We start from the raw sequence: 5212 nt of genomic DNA, 5'->3' as shown, positions 1-5212 counted from the left end.
AAATCAAAACAACATTAAGATACCACCCCACACCAGTTAGAATGGCAAAAATCAAGAACTCTAATAACAACAGATGCTGGAGGGGATGTAGACAAAAGGGAACCTGAATTCATTGTTGGTGGGACTGTAAACTTGTTCAACCACTTTGGAAAGTAGTATGGAGGTTTCAAAAAAGACTTCACATAGAGCTCCCCTATGATCCAGCAATCCCACTTTTGGGCATTTACCCAAATGTTTACAAACAAGACCACACTAAACCTACCAGCACAACTTTGTTTATTGCAGCATTATTTACTATAGCTAAGATATGGAACCAACCCAGATGCCCCTCAGTAGATGAATGGATCAAGAAAATGTGGTATATATACACACTGGAATTCTATGCCTCCATTTGAAAGAATGACATTGGCCCCATTTTTTAGGAAATGGAAAGACTTGGAAAAAATTATATTAAGTGAAGTAAGCCTAGCCCAAAGAAACATAGATCCCATGGTTTCCCTTATTTGCAATAGTTAGTATATGTATCAGTCAAGCAGAAAAGTTCAGATAAGTGATGTTAGGAAAATGAACCCTAAGATATGTATTTAAATGTAGTTTTTCTTTCATGCATTTGTGTCTATTGCATTTATAAGATTATTTCTTTGTTGCTTTGTATGTCCCTCCCCCACATTATAACCCCTGCTTTCAATGTATTTGATGTCGGTATAATTTGTGAAAGGGAAGGGGAAAACAAGTCATTTATATAAGGATACAGGTGGACCTGTTGCAACAATGAGAAGTACAAGTTGTCATGTCGAAAACGAACTTTACAACTTTGGTGGTGGGGTGTGGGCAGGATTTGGTGACGGGGCAGGGGGAGGCTTGGAAGGGATCGGAAGGGGAAACAAAGGAGGTGGCTACAATGCTTGATAAGAAATGTACTCATTATCTTGCCCATGTAATTGTAACCCCTTTGTAAAGTTTTTTCACAATTAAAAAAAATTAATTAAAGGTACCAAAAGAGTTCTTTGCTTTTTTGGGGTGGGATGGGAAGATCCTGTATTTCCCTTGTGTCCATATCCAGTCTCTTTTTGGAGTCTCTGGTCTGCTTGTGGTGTTTTATTTTCCTGTAACTTTATTGTTTTCTTAAGTCAGGTTGTTTGAGTAGGCAGAAAAATGCTTTGCTTTACCCAGGATATTGTCATCCTCCTTCCAGGCTAGTTCAATGGGAGGGATATCTGCTTTGAGTATCCCAAAAGAGGGTGATGGCTGTTTCTTCTACTTTGGAGATGCTGTGATGGGGCTAGTTCTGGGTAGTGTTGAGGCCTTTCATCGAACAGTAGCTTTGCTCTGAGGGGCTAGCTTCTGAGGTAGTCACAGAGCCCAGCCAGGAGCCATTCTCAGGGTTTACTGTTACTGAATTTCAATTGATTGTCTAGACTGTTGTAGGGAGGGGCAGTCTGTGGCTCTGTTTATCCAGTGAAGAAAGCCGCTCCTGGGGCTGTTGCAGGCCTGGGCTGGGTGAATTTTCCCTGGGTGGAGCTGAGCCTGGAAGTTCAGGTTAGATTCCTGTGAACTGCTAAATGACTTTTTGTTTTCATCCAAGGACTGAGTTGGAGCTAGCTGCACAGCCAGGCCTTTGCCAGTATCACAGAGGGAGATCTCCGGTAGTGGGCGGGAGGGGTAGCCTTCCCATCTCTTTTCCCTGAGAAGGAGTGAGGAAGTCAGGCTCCTACTCACACAGGAGTCTGGTTCCTGGGTCATCTCTGGGCCTGTGGTCTGAAAGATGAAGATGTCTTCTCCTTGTCAGTTCTTGCTGGTGTTGAGTAGAATCCTCTTGCTTACTGTGTCTGGTGCCTTTGTCCTAGACTCTCTGTGTTGCAGGTATGGTGGCTCCGGCCACGACCGCCCCTGCCACATTCGCAAACATGGCTGTTGGCAAGTGCTCAGATTTGTCTCCTTCCTGGATTTTTCCTCTCTGGCCTAACACTCTGTACTGTGGTTGCACACTTGGTGTGATTCTCTGGCTTAGGACTCTTCACTGGAGCACTGAAACTGCTTTCTATGTGAGAGCTTGTTTAGCTTCCAGCTTCTCCTCAGCTATCATCCCGGAACCCTAAATTTAAATTTTAAATGACAAATTCTTTTCAAATCCTTTCACTCGGGAAGAGGTATCATAGATAAGTGATATGGGCAGAATCAGAATTATTCATAAGTTTATAAATGGATGTTTACCTAGTTTTCTCTCAGCTGGATCATAGAATACAGACTGTCCTAATTGGAAAAGTTAGCCTTCCGAGGTTTTCTGCATATAAACACTCCATCAACATTTTGACTACCAAGGTATTAGTACCTGGTCACTTGTTTTATTTATTTATTTTTTTGTCGGTCATGCAGGCTGAACTCTGGGCCCTGGCACTGTCCCTCACCTTTTTAGCTCAAGGCTAGTGCTCTACCACTTGAGCCACCGTGCAGCTTCTGGCTCTTTTCTGCTTATGTGGTCCCGAGGAATCGAGCCCAGGGCCTGATGCATGCAAGGCAAGCACTCTATCACTGAGCCAACCTTCCAGCCCCTCCATCAACATTTTATTAGAGAATTATTCAAGATTAGCTATATGTTGATTGATAGTGACTGATCATGAGAGAAAGTTGAGGGAAAACCATCTACACTTCAGTGAGGTTCTGATTTGTGCTTCACAAAATGTTATGAAAGCTCTACATGAGAAATCTAGCAGCTGCATTTCTAAAAATTCCTTGGGTTGTTACATTTTCTGATATTGTCTCAATTCAAATACTTCTCCTTGGAGTTCCGTACTATTTCAATGATGCTGTATTAGCTCCTCATTACAATTTGCAGACTGGTCTTTTTGATGAAATTTGTGCTTTTCAAATTTGCTCTCCAAATTCCATCCACAAACTGCATACAAAATTCATCTGAAATAATTTGTATCTGTTTATAGTGTGTATACTTTTAGTTTTCATTACACATATAGAATGTAGTAAAAATTCTCATAGCAATTATACTGCACTAGCTTATGGGCAGATTCTAATGTAAATAATATACTGTGTTCATGTAGAGTTTTTGAGTATCCAAAGTAATAAGCCTGTGGTTCTAAAACCAATACCTTACTTATATTGAGTGACAAATACATCTTCATATAAGCAGAGAAGTTTTCCTTGTATCTTTTTAACATATATTTTTATTATAAATACTGTACAGACGGGTTACAGTTACGTAAGTAAGGTAATGAGTACATTTCTTATTGAGCATTGCAACCCCCTCCTTTGTTTTTCCCCTACCATCCCTTCCCTTCAAACCTCTCCACCTCCCCCCTTCACCCATCCTCTGGTAGAGTGTCTTGTATATTTCATTGTTAAATAGGTCAACCAGTATCCTTATATCTTTAATGAAGAAATGCTGGCTTGATTTATGCTGATTCTACCTGTGTAGACACATCTAAAATCACTGGGCAAGTCCAAGAGCACATAAATGCCATCATTTTTTTGTCAGTTGGTATAATTGTGTTCTACACATTTATTGACAGGTTACAAATTATTCTCAAACTTTAAAACATTAAAAATACTTTCTTTTTTTTTTTCTTGTTTTCTTGGCCAGGAAATCAGCAAGACCTCAGTCAGCATTTCTCACATAGGAATTTTCACATGGATTAGTTTAATGTATATGTAGAGTCCAGTTTTCTGAGGACTCACTCATCTGCCTAGGAATTCATGCTGGTTGTTGGAAAAAGAGCTCAAGTAAGGATGCCATTTAAACCCTTATTACTTTACTCTTTACCAGGGTATTCTCCTGCTACTTTGGTTGTTGAGAGTGTCTACAAGAGTAAGCATTACCTGAGGAGCAGGGAGACACCAGAAGAATTATACTTACTGAGGTTTCCAAGTGACATGCTATCACTTGGACTGCATTTTGTAAGTCAAATCTCTCTAAAACTACCTGTTTTAAGAGATAAGAGGAGTGGTAAATGAACTCTTAGGGACAAATACATCTTCAATATATATTGTTCCAAGTATTCCGCTTAAGTCATATTCAATAACTGGTGAAAATTGTGTTGGCTGAAATTATGTGTCTTTCTCCATGTCTGCATGTATACATGTGTATATGTATGTGTGTGAATAGAAACATACATGTGTACATCATAGCTTATATCATCATTTATTCCTTGCTAATAAATAAAGTAAGGAATTCCTAAAGTTTTAACAGAAACTGTGTAGTTAAAATCTTAACTCTTCACTCTGCTTCTTTACACAAAGACTTTGCAAATTCTCATTAATAAAGTTTTCATAAACTCTGAAATGTACATACTTAGTACTTAATGTCTGCTACCAAAAATCTTAAATACTTTACAGAAAAGTTTTAGACCTGCCAAACAGTCCTATTTTTGGCATATATAAGCAAAATCCCAAAATTAAGCATATTTAAAACATTAAAACTTAAGAGTTGCTGCAATGTTCATTTTGACAGGTGCCTTGTATAGAATAATTGAATTCTTCCTCTTACACATCTCTTGAACTACAAATATCTGGAATTATTTTGTTTTTGGCATGTTTATATTGATTTTATTCTTAAATGTGTGCTTATGTAAGAAATACATGATTCTAAAATTTCACAACTATTCTTTTGAACTTACTTTTTGTTGAATTGTCTAGTTTAATAAAATCAATAAAAATTATACTTTCTATATAATAAATGTACTGTGCTCAATTTAGCATCACAAGCACTAACATTGGAATGATACAGAGAAGATTAGCATGCACCCTGCACAAGGATGACATGTAAATTCTTCGAGCGTTCCATATTTTTACAACAACAGCTGCTGAAAGGTATGTGGCAACAAAGGAACCATACTGCCTTCTTGGTGGGAGTGTAAACTTGTTCAACTACTTTGGAAAGCAGTATGGAGGTTCCTCAGAAGAATCCACATAAACCTCCCCTATGACACAGTAATCCCACTTTTGGGGATTTACTCAAATGATCATAAACAAGACCATACTAAAACTACCAACACAACAATAGTTATTGAAACATTATTTACGATAGCTAAGATATGGAACCAAACCAGATGCACCCATTAGATGAATGGATCAAGAAAATGTGGTAAATATACACAATGGAATTCTATGCCTCCATCAGAAAGAATGACATCTCCCAATTTGTTAGGAAATGGAAAAAAAAAATATTGAGTGAAGTAAGCCAAGTCCAAAGAAACATAGG

At 38.3% G+C, this 5212-nt stretch overlaps 1 non-coding gene across 1 annotated transcript; it reads left to right on the top strand.

The window, feature by feature from the left end:
• The first annotated feature begins 4694 nt into the window (after positions 1-4694).
• On the top strand, positions 4695-4801 carry LOC122099685. The gene has a single exon (XR_006145988.1). It is a non-coding gene; the product is annotated as a U6 spliceosomal RNA (small nuclear RNA).
• The last annotated feature ends 411 nt before the right edge of the window (positions 4802-5212 follow it).

The sequence above is a fragment of the Dipodomys spectabilis genome, unplaced genomic scaffold (assembly GCF_019054845.1).
Source record: "Dipodomys spectabilis isolate Male_0828 unplaced genomic scaffold, ASM1905484v1 ptg000529l, whole genome shotgun sequence".
NCBI lineage: Eukaryota > Metazoa > Chordata > Mammalia > Rodentia > Heteromyidae > Dipodomys > Dipodomys spectabilis.
The sequence above is the reverse complement of the archived record's forward strand: the minus strand, read 5'-3'. Positions and strand labels throughout refer to the sequence as shown.